The 14,930-nt window shown below is 44.9% G+C and overlaps 19 non-coding genes across 19 annotated transcripts; all 19 read left to right on the plus strand.

Moving 5' to 3' along the window:
• The first annotated feature begins 422 nt into the window (after positions 1 to 422).
• TRNAS-GCU (transfer RNA serine (anticodon GCU)) lies at positions 423 to 504 on the plus strand. The gene has a single exon. It is a non-coding gene; the product is annotated as a tRNA-Ser (tRNA).
• Positions 505 to 1,124: 620 nt separating this feature from the next.
• TRNAS-GCU (transfer RNA serine (anticodon GCU)) lies at positions 1,125 to 1,206 on the plus strand. The gene has a single exon. It is a non-coding gene; the product is annotated as a tRNA-Ser (tRNA).
• A 205-nt stretch (positions 1,207 to 1,411) lies between these two features.
• TRNAS-GCU (transfer RNA serine (anticodon GCU)) lies at positions 1,412 to 1,493 on the plus strand. Its single transcript has one exon. It is a non-coding gene; the product is annotated as a tRNA-Ser (tRNA).
• A 1,044-nt stretch (positions 1,494 to 2,537) lies between these two features.
• Positions 2,538 to 2,619, plus strand: TRNAS-GCU (transfer RNA serine (anticodon GCU)). The gene has a single exon. It is a non-coding gene; the product is annotated as a tRNA-Ser (tRNA).
• Positions 2,620 to 2,824: 205 nt separating this feature from the next.
• On the plus strand, positions 2,825 to 2,906 carry TRNAS-GCU (transfer RNA serine (anticodon GCU)). The gene has a single exon. It is a non-coding gene; the product is annotated as a tRNA-Ser (tRNA).
• A 991-nt stretch (positions 2,907 to 3,897) lies between these two features.
• On the plus strand, positions 3,898 to 3,979 carry TRNAS-GCU (transfer RNA serine (anticodon GCU)). The gene has a single exon. It is a non-coding gene; the product is annotated as a tRNA-Ser (tRNA).
• A 205-nt stretch (positions 3,980 to 4,184) lies between these two features.
• TRNAS-GCU (transfer RNA serine (anticodon GCU)) lies at positions 4,185 to 4,266 on the plus strand. The gene has a single exon. It is a non-coding gene; the product is annotated as a tRNA-Ser (tRNA).
• A 1,044-nt stretch (positions 4,267 to 5,310) lies between these two features.
• Positions 5,311 to 5,392, plus strand: TRNAS-GCU (transfer RNA serine (anticodon GCU)). Its single transcript has one exon. It is a non-coding gene; the product is annotated as a tRNA-Ser (tRNA).
• A 205-nt stretch (positions 5,393 to 5,597) lies between these two features.
• TRNAS-GCU (transfer RNA serine (anticodon GCU)) lies at positions 5,598 to 5,679 on the plus strand. Its single transcript has one exon. It is a non-coding gene; the product is annotated as a tRNA-Ser (tRNA).
• Positions 5,680 to 6,444: 765 nt separating this feature from the next.
• TRNAS-GCU (transfer RNA serine (anticodon GCU)) lies at positions 6,445 to 6,526 on the plus strand. The gene has a single exon. It is a non-coding gene; the product is annotated as a tRNA-Ser (tRNA).
• A 205-nt stretch (positions 6,527 to 6,731) lies between these two features.
• On the plus strand, positions 6,732 to 6,813 carry TRNAS-GCU (transfer RNA serine (anticodon GCU)). The gene has a single exon. It is a non-coding gene; the product is annotated as a tRNA-Ser (tRNA).
• Positions 6,814 to 7,857: 1,044 nt separating this feature from the next.
• TRNAS-GCU (transfer RNA serine (anticodon GCU)) lies at positions 7,858 to 7,939 on the plus strand. The gene has a single exon. It is a non-coding gene; the product is annotated as a tRNA-Ser (tRNA).
• Positions 7,940 to 8,845: 906 nt separating this feature from the next.
• On the plus strand, positions 8,846 to 8,927 carry TRNAS-GCU (transfer RNA serine (anticodon GCU)). Its single transcript has one exon. It is a non-coding gene; the product is annotated as a tRNA-Ser (tRNA).
• A 620-nt stretch (positions 8,928 to 9,547) lies between these two features.
• TRNAS-GCU (transfer RNA serine (anticodon GCU)) lies at positions 9,548 to 9,629 on the plus strand. The gene has a single exon. It is a non-coding gene; the product is annotated as a tRNA-Ser (tRNA).
• Positions 9,630 to 10,816: 1,187 nt separating this feature from the next.
• TRNAS-GCU (transfer RNA serine (anticodon GCU)) lies at positions 10,817 to 10,898 on the plus strand. Its single transcript has one exon. It is a non-coding gene; the product is annotated as a tRNA-Ser (tRNA).
• A 906-nt stretch (positions 10,899 to 11,804) lies between these two features.
• Positions 11,805 to 11,886, plus strand: TRNAS-GCU (transfer RNA serine (anticodon GCU)). The gene has a single exon. It is a non-coding gene; the product is annotated as a tRNA-Ser (tRNA).
• A 620-nt stretch (positions 11,887 to 12,506) lies between these two features.
• Positions 12,507 to 12,588, plus strand: TRNAS-GCU (transfer RNA serine (anticodon GCU)). The gene has a single exon. It is a non-coding gene; the product is annotated as a tRNA-Ser (tRNA).
• A 1,039-nt stretch (positions 12,589 to 13,627) lies between these two features.
• On the plus strand, positions 13,628 to 13,709 carry TRNAS-GCU (transfer RNA serine (anticodon GCU)). The gene has a single exon. It is a non-coding gene; the product is annotated as a tRNA-Ser (tRNA).
• Positions 13,710 to 13,914: 205 nt separating this feature from the next.
• On the plus strand, positions 13,915 to 13,996 carry TRNAS-GCU (transfer RNA serine (anticodon GCU)). Its single transcript has one exon. It is a non-coding gene; the product is annotated as a tRNA-Ser (tRNA).
• The last annotated feature ends 934 nt before the right edge of the window (positions 13,997 to 14,930 follow it).

Genomic DNA, 14,930 nt, shown 5'->3' on the forward strand with positions numbered 1-14,930 from the left:
AAGGGATGGCCGAGTGGTTAAGGCGATGGATTGCTAATACATTTTGCTCTAAACACGCGAGTTCGAATCTCGCCTCCGTTGTTTTAACCGGATTGTTTTAATCACAAATTCAGGCAAAATAATTAAACCCGTTTTAAATCGAGGACGGGGTGGTTAAGGCGATGGACTGCTAATCCATTGGGCTCTGCCCGCGCGAGTTCGAATCTCGCCTCCGTCGTTTTATCCGTTTTGTTTTGAACACAAATGCAGTCAAAATGATTTAACTCGTTTAAATCGCGGAAGGGATGGCCGAGTATTTAAGGCGATGGATTGCTGATACATTGGGCCCTAAACACGCGAGTTCGAATCTCGCCTCCGTCGTTTTAACCGGATTGATTTAATCACAAATTCAGGCAAAATATTTAAACCAGCTTTAAATCGAGGACGGGGTGTCCGAGTGGTTACGGCGATGGACTGCTAATCCATTGGGCTCTGCCCGCGCGAGTTCGAATCTCGCCTCCGTCGTTTTAACCGGATTGTTTTAATCACAAATTCAGGCAAAATAATTAAACCCGTTTTAAATCGAGGACGGGGTGGTTAAGGCGATGGACTGCTAATCCATTGGGCTCTGCCCGCGCGAGTTCGAATCTCGCCTCCGTCGTTTTATCCGTTTTGTTTTGAACACAAATGCAGTCAAAATGATTTAACTCGTTTAAATCGCGGAAGGGATGGCCGAGTGGTTAAGGCGATGGATTGCTAATACATTTTGCTCTAAACACGCGAGTTCGAATCTCACCTCCGTCGTTTTAACCGGATTGTTTTAATCACAAATTCAGGCAAAATAATTAAACCCGTTTTAAATCGAGTACGGGGTGGTTAAGGCGATGGACTGCTAATCCATTGGGCTCTGCCCGCGCGAGTTCGAATCTCGCCACCGTCGTTTTATCCGTTTTGTTTTGAACACCAATGCAGTCAAAATGAGTAAACTCGGTTTAATCGCGGAAGGGATGGCCGAATGGTTAAGGCGATGGATTGCTAATACATAGGGCCCTAAACACGCGAGTTCGATTCTCGCCTCCGTCGTTTTAACCGGATTGTTTTAATCACAAATTCAGGCAAAATATTTAAACCAGCTTTAAATCGAGGACGGGGTGGCCGAGTGGTTACGGCGATGGACTGCTAATCCATTGGGCTCTGCCCGCGCGAGTTCGAATCTCGCCTCCGTCGTTTTATCCGTTTTGTTTTGAACACAAATGCAGTCAAAATGATTAAACTCTTTTAAATCGCGGAAGGGATGGCCGAGTATTTAAGGCGATGGATTGCTAATACATTGGGCCCTAAACACGCGAGTTCGAATCTCGCCTCCGTCGTTTTCACCGGATTGTTTTAATCACAAATTCAGGCAAAATAATTAAACCAGTTTTAAATCGAGGATGGGGTGGCCGATTGGTTAAGGCGATGGACTGCTAATCCATTGGGCTCTGCCCGCGCGAGTTCGAATCTCTCCTCCGTCGTTTTATCCGTTTTGATTTGAACACAAATGCAGTCAAAATGATTTAACTCGTTTAAATCGCGGAAGGGATGGCCGAGTGGTTAAGGCGATGGGTTGCTAATACATTAGGCCCGCGCGAGTTCGAATCTCGCCTCCGTCGTTTTATCCGTTTTGTTTTGAACACAAATGCAGTCAAAATGATTTAACTCGTTTAAATCGCGGAAGGGATGGCCGAGTGGTTAAGGCGATGGATTGCTAATACATTAGGCCCTAAACACGCGAGTTCAAATCTCGCCTCCGTCGTTTTATCCGTTTTGTTTTGAACACAAATGCAGTCAAAATGATTTAACTCGTTTAAATTGCGGAAGGGATGGCCGAATGGTTAAGGCGATGGATTGCTAATACATTTTGCTCTAAACACGCGAGTTCGAATCTCGCCTCCGTCGTTTTAACCGGATTGTTTTAATCACAAATTCAGGCAAAATAATTAAACCCGTTTTAAATCGAGGACGGGGTGGTTAAGGCGATGGACTGCTAATCCATTGGGCTCTGCCCGCGCGAGTTCGAATCTCGCCTCCGTCGTTTTATCCGTTTTGTTTTGAACACAAATGCAGTCAAAATGATTTAACTCGTTTAAATCGCGGAAGGGATAGCCGAGTATTTAAGGCGATGGATTGCTAATACATTGGGCCCTAAACACGCGAGTTCGAATCTCGCCTCCGTCGTTTTAACCGGATTGTTTTAATCACAAATTCAGGCAAAATAATTAAACCAATTTTAAATCGAGGACGGGGTGGTTAAGGCGATGGACTGCTAATCCATTGGGCTCTGCCCGCGCGAGTTCGAATCTCGCCTCCGTCGTTTTATCCGTTTTGTTTTGAACACAAATGCAGTCAAAATGATTTAACTCGTTTAAATCGCGGAAGGGATGGCCGAGTATTTAAGGCGATGGATTGCTGATACATTGGGCCCTAAACACGCGAGTTCGAATCTCGCCTCCGTCGTTTTAACCGGATTGTTTTAATCACAAATTCAGGCAAAATATTTAAACCAGCTTTAAATCGAGGACGGGGTGGCCGAGTGGTTACGGCGATGGACTGCTAATCCATTGGGCTCTGCCCGCGCGAGTTCGAATCTCGCCTCCGTCGTTTTATCCGTTTTGTTTTGAACACAAATGCAGTCAAAATGATTTAACTCGTTTAAATCGCGGAAGGGATGGCCGAGTATTTAAGGCGATGGATTGCTAATACATTGGGCCCTAAACACGCGAGTTCGAATCTCGCCTCCGTCGTTTTAACCGGATTGTTTTAATCACAAATTCAGGCAAAATAATTAAACCAGTTTTAAGTCGAGGACGGGGTGGCCGATTGGTTAAGGCGATGGACTGCTAATCCATTGGGCTCTGCCCGCGCGAGTTCGAATCTCTCCTCCGTCGTTTTATCCGTTTTGATTTGAACACAAATGCAGTCAAAATGATTTAACTCGTTTAAAGCGCGGAAGGGATGGCCGAGTGGTTAAGGCGATGGGTTGCTAATACATTAGGCCCGCGCGAGTTCGAATCTCGCCTCCGTCGTTTTATCCGTTTTGTTTTGAACACAAATGCAGTCAAAATGATTTAACTCGTTTAAATCGCTTATGGGATGGCCGAGTGGTTAAGGCGATGGATTGCTAATACATTAGGCCCTAAACACGCGAGTTCAAATCTCGCCTCCGTCGTTTTATCCGTTTTGTTTTGAACACAAATGCAGTCAAAATGATTTAACTCGTTTAAATTGCGGAAGTAATGGCCGAATGGTTAAGGCGATGGATTGCTAATACATTTTGCTCTAAACACGCGAGTTCGAATCTCGCCTCCGTCGTTTTAACCGGATTGTTTTAATCACAAATTCAGGCAAAATAATTAAACCCGTTTTAAATCGAGGACGGGGTCTCGCCTCCGTCGTTTTATCCGTTTTGTTTTGAACACAAATGCAGTCAAAATGATTTAACTCGTTTAAATCGCGGAAGGGATGGCCGAGTGGTTAAGGCGATGGATTGCTAATACATTTTGCTCTAAACACGCGAGTTCGAATCTCGCCTCCGTCGTTTTAACCGGATTGTTTTAATCACAAATTCAGGCAAAATAATTAAACCCCTTTTAAATCGAGTACGGGGTGGTTAAGGCGATGGACTGCTAATCCATTGGGCTCTGCCCGCGCGAGTTCGAATCTCGCCACCGTCGTTTTATCCGTTTTGTTTTGAACACCAATGCAGTCAAAATGAGTAAACTCGGTTTAATCGCGGAAGGGATGGCCGAATGGTTAAGGCGATGGATTGCTAATACATAGGGCCCTAAACACGCGAGTTCGAATCTCGCCTCCGTCGTTTTAACCGGATTGTTTTAATCACAAATTCAGGCAAAATATTTAAACCAGCTTTAAATCGAGGACGGGGTGGCCGAGTGGTTACGGCGATGGACTGCTAATCCATTGGGCTCTGCCCGCGCGAGTTCGAATCTCGCCTCCGTCGTTTTATCCGTTTTGTTTTGAACACAAATGCAGTCAAAATGATTTAACTCGTTTAAATCGCGGAAGGGATGGCCGAGTATTTAAGGCGATGGATTGCTAATACATTGGGCCCTAAACACGCGAGTTCGAATCTCGCCTCCGTCGTTTTCACCGGATTGTTTTAATCACAAATTCAGGCAAAATAATTAAACCAGTTTTAAATCGAGGACGGGGTGGCCGATTGGTTAAGGCGATGGACTGCTAATCCATTGGGCTCTGCCCGCGCGAGTTCGAATCTCTCCTCCGTCGTTTTATCCGTTTTGATTTGAACACAAATGCAGTCAAAATGATTTAACTCGTTTAAATCGCGGAAGGGATGGCCGAGTGGTTAAGGCGATGGGTTGCTAATACATTAGGCCCGCGCGAGTTCGAATCTCGCCTCCGTCGTTTTATCCGTTTTGTTTTGAACACAAATGCAGTCAAAATGATTTAACTCGTTTAAATCGTGGAAGGGATGGCCGAGTGGTTAAGGCGATGGATTGCTAATACATTAGGCCCTAAACACGCGAGTTCAAATCTCGCCTCCGTCGTTTTATCCGTTTTGTTTTGAACACAAATGCAGTCAAAATGATTTAACTCGTTTAAATTGCGGAAGGGATGGCCGAATGGTTAAGGCGATGGATTGCTAATACATTTTGCTCTAAACACGCGAGTTCGAATCTCGCCTCCGTCGTTTTAACCGGATTGTTTTAATCACAAATTCAGGCAAAATAATTAAACCCGTTTTAAATCGAGGACGGGGTGGTTAAGGCGATGGACTGCTAATCCATTGGGCTCTGCCCGCGCGAGTTCGAATCTCGCCTCCGTCGTTTTATCCGTTTTGTTTTGAACACAAATTCAGTCAAAATGATTTAACTCGTTTAAATCGCGGAAGGGATGGCCGAGTATTTAAGGCGATGGATTGCTAATACATTGGGCCCTAAACACGCGAGTTCGAATCTCGCCTCCGTCGTTTTAACCGGATTGTTTTAAACACAAATTCAGGCAAAATAATTAAACCAATTTTAAGTCGAGGACGGGGTGGTTAAGGCGATGGACTGCTAATCCATTGGGCTCTGCCCGCGCGAGTTCGAATCTCGCCTCCGTCGTTTTATCCGTTTTGTTTTGAACACAAATGCAGTCAAAATGATTTAACTCGTTTAAATCGCGGAAGGGATGGCCGAGTATTTAAGGCGATGGATTGCTGATACATTGGGCCCTAAACACGCGAGTTCGAATCTCGCCTCCGTCGTTTTAACCGGATTGTTTTAATCACAAATTCAGGCAAAATATTTAAACCAGCTTTAAATCGAGGACGGGGTGGCCGAGTGGTTACGGCGATGGACTGCTAATCCATTGGGCTCTGCCCGCGCGAGTTCGAATCTCGCCTCCGTCGTTTTATCCGTTTTGTTTTGAACACAAATGCAGTCAAAATGATTTAACTCGTTTAAATCGCGGAAGGGACGGCCGAGTATTTAAGGCGATGGATTGCTAATACATTGGGCCCTAAACACGCGAGTTCGAATCTCGCCTCCGTCGTTTTAACCGGATTGTTTTAATCACAAATTCAGGCAAAATAATTAAACCAGTTTTAAGTCGAGGACGGGGTGGCCGATTGGTTAAGGCGATGGACTGCTAATCCATTGGGCTCTGCCCGCGCGAGTTCGAATCTCTCCTCCGTCGTTTTATCCGTTTTGATTTGAACACAAATGCAGTCAAAATGATTTAACTCGTTTAAATTGCGGAAGGGATGGCCGAGTGGTTAAGGCGATGGGTTGCTAATACATTAGGCCCGCGCGAGTTCGAATCTCGCCTCCGTCGTTTTATCCGTTTTGTTTTGAACACAAATGCAGTCAAAATGATTTAACTCGTTTAAATCGCTTATGGGATGGCCGAGTGGTTAAGGCGATGGATTGCTAATACATTAGGCCCTAAACACGCGAGTTCAAATCTCGCCTCCGTCGTTTTATCCGTTTTGTTTTGAACACAAATGCAGTCAAAATGATTTAACTCGTTTAAATTGCGGAAGGGATGGCCGAATGGTTAAGGCGATGGATTGCTAATACATTTTGCTCTAAACACGCGAGTTCGAATCTCGCCTCCGTCGTTTTAACCGGATTGTTTTAATCACAAATTCAGGCAAAATAATTAAACCCGTTTTAAATCGAGGACGGGGTGGTTAAGGCGATGGACTGCTAATCCATTGGGCTCTGCCCGCGCGAGTTCGAATCTCGCCTCCGTCGTTTTATCCGTTTTGTTTTGAACACAAATGCAGTCAAAATGATTTAACTCGTTTAAATCGCGGAAGGGATGGCCGAGTATTTAAGGCGATGGATTGCTAATACATTGGGCCCTAAACACGCGAGTTCGAATCTCGCCTCCGTCGTTTTAACCGGATTGTTTTAATCACAAATTCAGGCAAAATATTTAAACCAGCTTTAAATCGAGGACGGGGTGGCCGAGTGGTTACGGCGATGGACTGCTAATCCATTGGGCTCTGCCCGCGCGAGTTCGAATCTCGCCTCCGTCGTTTTATCCGTTTTGTTTTGAACACAAATGCAGTCAAAATGATTTAACTCGTTTAAATCGCGGAAGGGACGGCCGAGTATTTAAGGCGATGGATTGCTAATACATTGGGCCCTAAACACGCGAGTTCGAATCTCGCCTCCGTCGTTTTAACCGGATTGTTTTAATCACAAATTCAGGCAAAATAATTAAACCAGTTTTAAGTCGAGGACGGGGTGGCCGATTGGTTAAGGCGATGGACTGCTAATCCATTGGGCTCTGCCCGCGCGAGTTCGAATCTCTCCTCCGTCGTTTTATCCGTTTTGATTTGAACACAAATGCAGTCAAAATGATTTAACTCGTTTAAATTGCGGAAGGGATGGCCGAGTGGTTAAGGCGATGGGTTGCTAATACATTAGGCCCGCGCGAGTTCGAATCTCGCCTCCGTCGTTTTATCCGTTTTGTTTTGAACACAAATGCAGTCAAAATGATTTAACTCGTTTAAATCGCTTATGGGATGGCCGAGTGGTTAAGGCGATGGATTGCTAATACATTAGGCCCTAAACACGCGAGTTCAAATCTCGCCTCCGTCGTTTTATCCGTTTTGTTTTGAACACAAATGCAGTCAAAATGATTTAACTCGTTTAAATTGCGGAAGGGATGGCCGAATGGTTAAGGCGATGGATTGCTAATACATTTTGCTCTAAACACGCGAGTTCGAATCTCGCCTCCGTCGTTTTAACCGGATTGTTTTAATCACAAATTCAGGCAAAATAATTAAACCCGTTTTAAATCGAGGACGGGGTGGTTAAGGCGATGGACTGCTAATCCATTGGGCTCTGCCCGCGCGAGTTCGAATCTCGCCTCCGTCGTTTTATCCGTTTTGTTTTGAACACAAATGCAGTCAAAATGATTTAACTCGTTTAAATCGCGGAAGGGATGGCCGAGTATTTAAGGCGATGGATTGCTAATACATTGGGCCCTAAACACGCGAGTTCGAATCTCGCCTCCGTCGTTTTAACCGGATTGTTTTAATCACAAATTCAGGCAAAATAATTAAACCAATTTTAAATCGAGGACGGGGTGGTTAAGGCGATGGACTGCTAATCCATTGGGCTCTACCCGCGCGAGTTCGAATCTCGCCTCCGTCGTTTTATCCGTTTTGTTTTGAACACAAATGCAGTCAAAATGATTTAACTCGTTTAAATCGCGGAAGGGATGGCCGAGTATTTAAGGCGATGGATTGCTGATACATTGGGCCCTAAACACGCGAGTTCGAATCTCGCCTCCGTCGTATTAACCGGATTGTTTTAATCACAAATTCAGGCAAAATAATTAAACCAGTTTTAAATCGAGGACGGGGTGGCCGATTGGTTAAGGCGATGGACTGCTAATCCATTGGGCTCTGCCCGCGCGAGTTCGAATCTCGCCTCCGTCGTTTTATCCGTTTTGTTTTGAACACAAATGCAGTCAAAATGATTTAACTCGTTTAAATCGCGGAAGGGATGGCCGAGTGGTTAAGGCGATGGATTGCTAATACATTAGGCCCTAAACACGCGAGTTCAAATCTCGCCTCCGTCGTTTTATCCGTTTTGTTTTGAACACAAATGCAGTCAAAATGATTTAACTCGTTTAAATCGCGGAAGGGATGGCCGAATGGTTAAGGCGATGGATTGCTAATACATTTTGCTCTAAACACGCGAGTTCGAATCTCGCCTCCGTCGTTTTAACCGGATTGTTTTAATCACAAATTCAGGCAAAATAATTAAACCCGTTTTAAATCGAGGACGGGGTGGTTAAGGCGATGGACTGCTAATCCATTGGGCTCTGCCCGCGCGAGTTCGAATCTCGCCTCCGTCGTTTTATCCGTTTTGTTTTGAACACAAATGCAGTCAAAATGATTTAACTCGTTTAAATCGCGGAAGGGATGGCCGAGTGGTTAAGGCGATGGATTGCTAATACATTTTGCTCTAAACACGCGAGTTCGAATCTCGCCTCCGTTGTTTTAACCGGATTGTTTTAATCACAAATTCAGGCAAAATAATTAAACCCGTTTTAAATCGAGGACGGGGTGGTTAAGGCGATGGACTGCTAATCCATTGGGCTCTGCCCGCGCGAGTTCGAATCTCGCCTCCGTCGTTTTATCCGTTTTGTTTTGAACACAAATGCAGTCAAAATGATTTAACTCGTTTAAATCGCGGAAGGGATGGCCGAGTATTTAAGGCGATGGATTGCTGATACATTGGGCCCTAAACACGCGAGTTCGAATCTCGCCTCCGTCGTTTTAACCGGATTGATTTAATCACAAATTCAGGCAAAATATTTAAACCAGCTTTAAATCGAGGACGGGGTGGCCGAGTGGTTACGGCGATGGACTGCTAATCCATTGGGCTCTGCCCGCGCGAGTTCGAATCTCGCCTCCGTCGTTTTAACCGGATTGTTTTAATCACAAATTCAGGCAAAATAATTAAACCCGTTTTAAATCGAGGACGGGGTGGTTAAGGCGATGGACTGCTAATCCATTGGGCTCTGCCCGCGCGAGTTCGAATCTCGCCTCCGTCGTTTTATCCGTTTTGTTTTGAACACAAATGCAGTCAAAATGATTTAACTCGTTTAAATCGCGGAAGGGATGGCCGAGTGGTTAAGGCGATGGATTGCTAATACATTTTGCTCTAAACACGCGAGTTCGAATCTCGCCTCCGTCGTTTTAACCGGATTGTTTTAATCACAAATTCAGGCAAAATAATTAAACCAATTTTAAATCGAGGACGGGGTGGTTAAGGCGATGGACTGCTAATCCATTGGGCTCTGCCCGCGCGAGTTCGAATCTCGCCTCCGTCGTTTTATCCGTTTTGATTTGAACACAAATGCAGTCAAAATGATTTAACTCGTTTAAATCGCGGAAGGGATGGCCGAGTGGTTAAGGCGATGGATTGCTAATACATTGGGCCCTAAACACGCGAGTTCGAATCTCGCCTCCGTCGTTTTCACCGGATTGTTTTAATCACAAATTCAGGCAAAATAATTAAACCAGTTTTAAATCGAGGACGGGGTGGCCGATTGGTTAAGGCGATGGACTGCTAATCCATTGGGCTCTGCCCGCGCGAGTTCGAATCTCTCCTCCGTCGTTTTATCCGTTTTGATTTGAACACAAATGCAGTCAAAATGATTTAACTCGTTTAAATCGCGGAAGGGATGGCCGAGTGGTTAAGGCGATGGGTTGCTAATACATTAGGCCCGCGCGAGTTCGAATCTCGCCTCCGTCGTTTTATCCGTTTTGTTTTGAACACAAATGCAGTCAAAATGATTTAACTCGTTTAAATCGCGGAAGGGATGGCCGAGTGGTTAAGGCGATGGATTGCTAATACATTAGGCCCTAAACACGCGAGTTCAAATCTCGCCTCCGTCGTTTTATCCGTTTTGTTTTGAACACAAATGCAGTCAAAATGATTTAACTCGTTTAAATTGCGGAAGGGATGGCCGAATGGTTAAGGCGATGGATTGCTAATACATTTTGCTCTAAACACGCGAGTTCGAATCTCGCCTCCGTCGTTTTATCCGTTTTGTTTTGAACACAAATGCAGTCAAAATGATTTAACTCGTTTAAATCGCGGAAGGGATGGCCGAGTATTTAAGGCGATGGATTGCTAATACATTGGGCCCTAAACACGCGAGTTCGAATCTCGCCTCCGTCGTTTTAACCGGATTGTTTTAATCACAAATTCAGGCAAAATAATTAAACCAATTTTAAATCGAGGACGGGGTGGTTAAGGCGATGGACTGCTAATCCATTGGGCTCTGCCCGCGCGAGTTCGAATCTCGCCTCCGTCGTTTTATCCGTTTTGTTTTGAACACAAATGCAGTCAAAATGATTTAACTCGTTTAAATCGCGGAAGGAATGGCCGAGTATTTAAGGCGATGGATTGCTAATACATTGGGCCCTAAACACGCGAGTTCGAATCTCGCCTCCGTCGTTTTAACCGGATTGTTTTAATCACAAATTCAGGCAAAATAATTAAACCAATTTTAAATCGAGGACGGGGTGGTTAAGGCGATGGACTGCTAATCCATTGGGCTCTACCCGCGCGAGTTCGAATCTCGCCTCCGTCGTTTTATCCGTTTTGTTTTGAACACAAATGCAGTCAAAATGATTTAACTCGTTTAAATCGCGGAAGGGATGGCCGAGTATTTAAGGCGATGGATTGCTGATACATTGGGCCCTAAACACGCGAGTTCGAATCTCGCCTCCGTCGTATTAACCGGATTGTTTTAATCACAAATTCAGGCAAAATAATTAAACCAGTTTTAAATCGAGGACGGGGTGGCCGATTGGTTAAGGCGATGGACTGCTAATCCATTGGGCTCTGCCCGCGCGAGTTCGAATCTCGCCTCCGTCGTTTTATCCGTTTTGTTTTGAACACAAATGCAGTCAAAATGATTTAACTCGTTTAAATCGCGGAAGGGATGGCCGAGTGGTTAAGGCGATGGATTGCTAATACATTAGGCCCTAAACACGCGAGTTCAAATCTCGCCTCCGTCGTTTTATCCGTTTTGTTTTGAACACAAATGCAGTCAAAATGATTTAACTCGTTTAAATCGCGGAAGGGATGGCCGAATGGTTAAGGCGATGGATTGCTAATACATTTTGCTCTAAACACGCGAGTTCGAATCTCGCCTCCGTCGTTTTAACCGGATTGTTTTAATCACAAATTCAGGCAAAATAATTAAACCCGTTTTAAATCGAGGACGGGGTGGTTAAGGCGATGGACTGCTAATCCATTGGGCTCTGCCCGCGCGAGTTCGAATCTCGCCTCCGTCGTTTTATCCGTTTTGTTTTGAACACAAATGCAGTCAAAATGATTTAACTCGTTTAAATCGCGGAAGGGATGGCCGAGTGGTTAAGGCGATGGATTGCTAATACATTTTGCTCTAAACACGCGAGTTCGAATCTCGCCTCCGTTGTTTTAACCGGATTGTTTTAATCACAAATTCAGGCAAAATAATTAAACCCGTTTTAAATCGAGGACGGGGTGGTTAAGGCGATGGACTGCTAATCCATTGGGCTCTGCCCGCGCGAGTTCGAATCTCGCCTCCGTCGTTTTATCCGTTTTGTTTTGAACACAAATGCAGTCAAAATGATTTAACTCGTTTAAATCGCGGAAGGGATGGCCGAGTATTTAAGGCGATGGATTGCTGATACATTGGGCCCTAAACACGCGAGTTCGAATCTCGCCTCCGTCGTTTTAACCGGATTGATTTAATCACAAATTCAGGCAAAATATTTAAACCAGCTTTAAATCGAGGACGGGGTGGCCGAGTGGTTACGGCGATGGACTGCTAATCCATTGGGCTCTGCCCGCGCGAGTTCGAATCTCGCCTCCGTCGTTTTAACCGGATTGTTTTAATCACAAATTCAGGCAAAATAATTAAACCCGTTTTAAATCGAGGACGGGGTGGTTAAGGCGATGGACTGCTAATCCATTGGGCTCTGCCCGCGCGAGTTCGAATCTCGCCTCCGTCGTTTTATCCGTTTTGTTTTGAACACAAATGCAGTCAAAATGATTTAACTCGTTTAAATCGCGGAAGGGATGGCCGAGTGGTTAAGGCGATGGATTGCTAATACATTTTGCTCTAAACACGCGAGTTCGAATCTCGCCTCCGTCGTTTTAACCGGATTGTTTTAATCACAAATTCAGGCAAAATAATTAAACCAATTTTAAATCGAGGACGGGGTGGTTAAGGCGATGGACTGCTAATCCATTGGGCTCTGCCCGCGCGAGTTCGAATCTCGCCTCCGTCGTTTTATCCGTTTTGATTTGAACACAAATGCAGTCAAAATGATTTAACTCGTTTAAATCGCGGAAGGGATGGCCGAGTGGTTAAGGCGATGGATTGCTAATACATTGGGCCCTAAACACGCGAGTTCGAATCTCGCCTCCGTCGTTTTCACCGGATTGTTTTAATCACAAATTCAGGCAAAATAATTAAACCAGTTTTAAATCGAGGACGGGGTGGCCGATTGGTTAAGGCGATGGACTGCTAATCCATTGGGCTCTGCCCGCGCGAGTTCGAATCTCTCCTCCGTCGTTTTATCCGTTTTGATTTGAACACAAATGCAGTCAAAATGATTTAACTCGTTTAAATCGCGGAAGGGATGGCCGAGTGGTTAAGGCGATGGGTTGCTAATACATTAGGCCCGCGCGAGTTCGAATCTCGCCTCCGTCGTTTTATCCGTTTTGTTTTGAACACAAATGCAGTCAAAATGATTTAACTCGTTTAAATCGCGGAAGGGATGGCCGAGTGGTTAAGGCGATGGATTGCTAATACATTAGGCCCTAAACACGCGAGTTCAAATCTCGCCTCCGTCGTTTTATCCGTTTTGTTTTGAACACAAATGCAGTCAAAATGATTTAACTCGTTTAAATTGCGGAAGGGATGGCCGAATGGTTAAGGCGATGGATTGCTAATACATTTTGCTCTAAACACGCGAGTTCGAATCTCGCCTCCGTCGTTTTAACCGGATTGTTTTAATCACAAATTCAGGCAAAATAATTAAACCCGTTTTAAATCGAGGACGGGGTGGTTAAGGCGATGGACTGCTAATCCATTGGGCTCTGCCCGCGCGAGTTCGAATCTCGCCTCCATCGTTTTATCCGTTTTGTTTTGAACACAAATGCAGTCAAAATGATTTAACTCGTTTAAATCGCGGAAGGGATGGCCGAGTATTTAAGGCGATGGATTGCTAATACATTGGGCCCTAAACACGCGAGTTCGAATCTCGCCTCCGTCGTTTTAACCGGATTGTTTTAATCACAAATTCAGGCAAAATAATTAAACCAATTTTAAATCGAGGACGGGGTGGTTAAGGCGATGGACTGCTAATCCATTGGGCTCTGCCCGCGCGAGTTCGAATCTCGCCTCCGTCGTTTTATCCGTTTTGATTTGAACACAAATGCAGTCAAAATGATTTAACTCGTTTAAATCGCGGAAGGGATGGCCGAGTGGTTAAGGCGATGGGTTGCTAATACATTAGGCCCGCGCGAGTTCGAATCTCGCCTCCGTCGTTTTAACCGGATTGTTTTAATCACAAATTCAGGCAAAATATTTAAACCAGCTTTAAATCGAGGACGGGGTGGCCGAGTGGTTACGGCGATGGACTGCTAATCCATTGGGCTCTGCCCGCGCGAGTTCGAATCTCGCCTCCGTCGTTTTATCCGTTTTGTTTTGAACACAAATGCAGTCAAAATGATTTAACTCGTTTAAATCGCGGAAGGGATGGCCGAGTATTTAAGGCGATGGATTGCTAATACATTGGGCCCTAAACACGCGAGTTCGAATCTCGCCTCCGTCGTTTTAACCGGATTGTTTTAATCACAAATTCAGGCAAAATAATTAAACCAGTTTTAAGTCGAGGACGGGGTGGCCGATTGGTTAAGGCGATGGACTGCTAATCCATTGGGCTCTGCCCGCGCGAGTTCGAATCTCTCCTCCGTCGTTTTATCCGTTTTGATTTGAACACAAATGCAGTCAAAATGATTTAACTCGTTTAAATCGCGGAAGGGATGGCCGAGTGGTTAAGGCGATGGGTTGCTAATACATTAGGCCCGCGCGAGTTCGAATCTCGCCTCCGTCGTTTTATCCGTTTTGTTTTGAACACAAATGCAGTCAAAATGATTTAACTCGTTTAAATCGCTTATGGGATGGCCGAGTGGTTAAGGCGATGGATTGCTAATACATTAGGCCCTAAACACGCGAGTTCAAATCTCGCCTCCGTCGTTTTATCCGTTTTGTTTTGAACACAAATGCAGTCAAAATGATTTAACTCGTTTAAATTGCGGAAGGGATGGCCGAATGGTTAAGGCGATGGATTGCTAATACATTTTGCTCTAAACACGCGAGTTCGAATCTCGCCTCCGTCGTTTTAACCGGATTGTTTTAATCACAAATTCAGGCAAAATAATTAAACCCGTTTTAAATCGAGGACGGGGTGGTTAAGGCGATGGACTGCTAATCCATTGGGCTCTGCCCGCGCGAGTTCGAATCTCGCCTCCGTCGTTTTATCCGTTTTGTTTTGAACACAAATGCAGTCAAAATGATTTAACTCGTTTAAATCGCGGAAGGGATGGCCGAGTATTTAAGGCGATGGATTGCTAATACATTGGGCCCTAAACACGCGAGTTCGAATCTCGCCTCCGTCGTTTTAACCGGATTGTTTTAATCACAAATTCAGGCAAAATAATTAAACCAATTTTAAATCGAGGACGGGGTGGTTAAGGCGATGGACTGCTAATCCATTGGGCTCTGCCCGCGCGAGTTCGAATCTCGCCTCCGTCGTTTTATCCGTTTTGTTTTGAACACAAATGCAGTCAAAATGATTTAACTCGTTTAAATCGCGGAAGGGATGGCCGAGTATTTAAGGCGATGGATTG

The sequence above is a fragment of the Phalangium opilio genome, unplaced genomic scaffold, assembly GCF_054372755.1.
Source record: "Phalangium opilio isolate 3A_F unplaced genomic scaffold, DU_Popi_V2 ptg001662l_1, whole genome shotgun sequence".
In the NCBI taxonomy this organism is placed as follows: Eukaryota; Metazoa; Arthropoda; class Arachnida; order Opiliones; family Phalangiidae; genus Phalangium; species Phalangium opilio.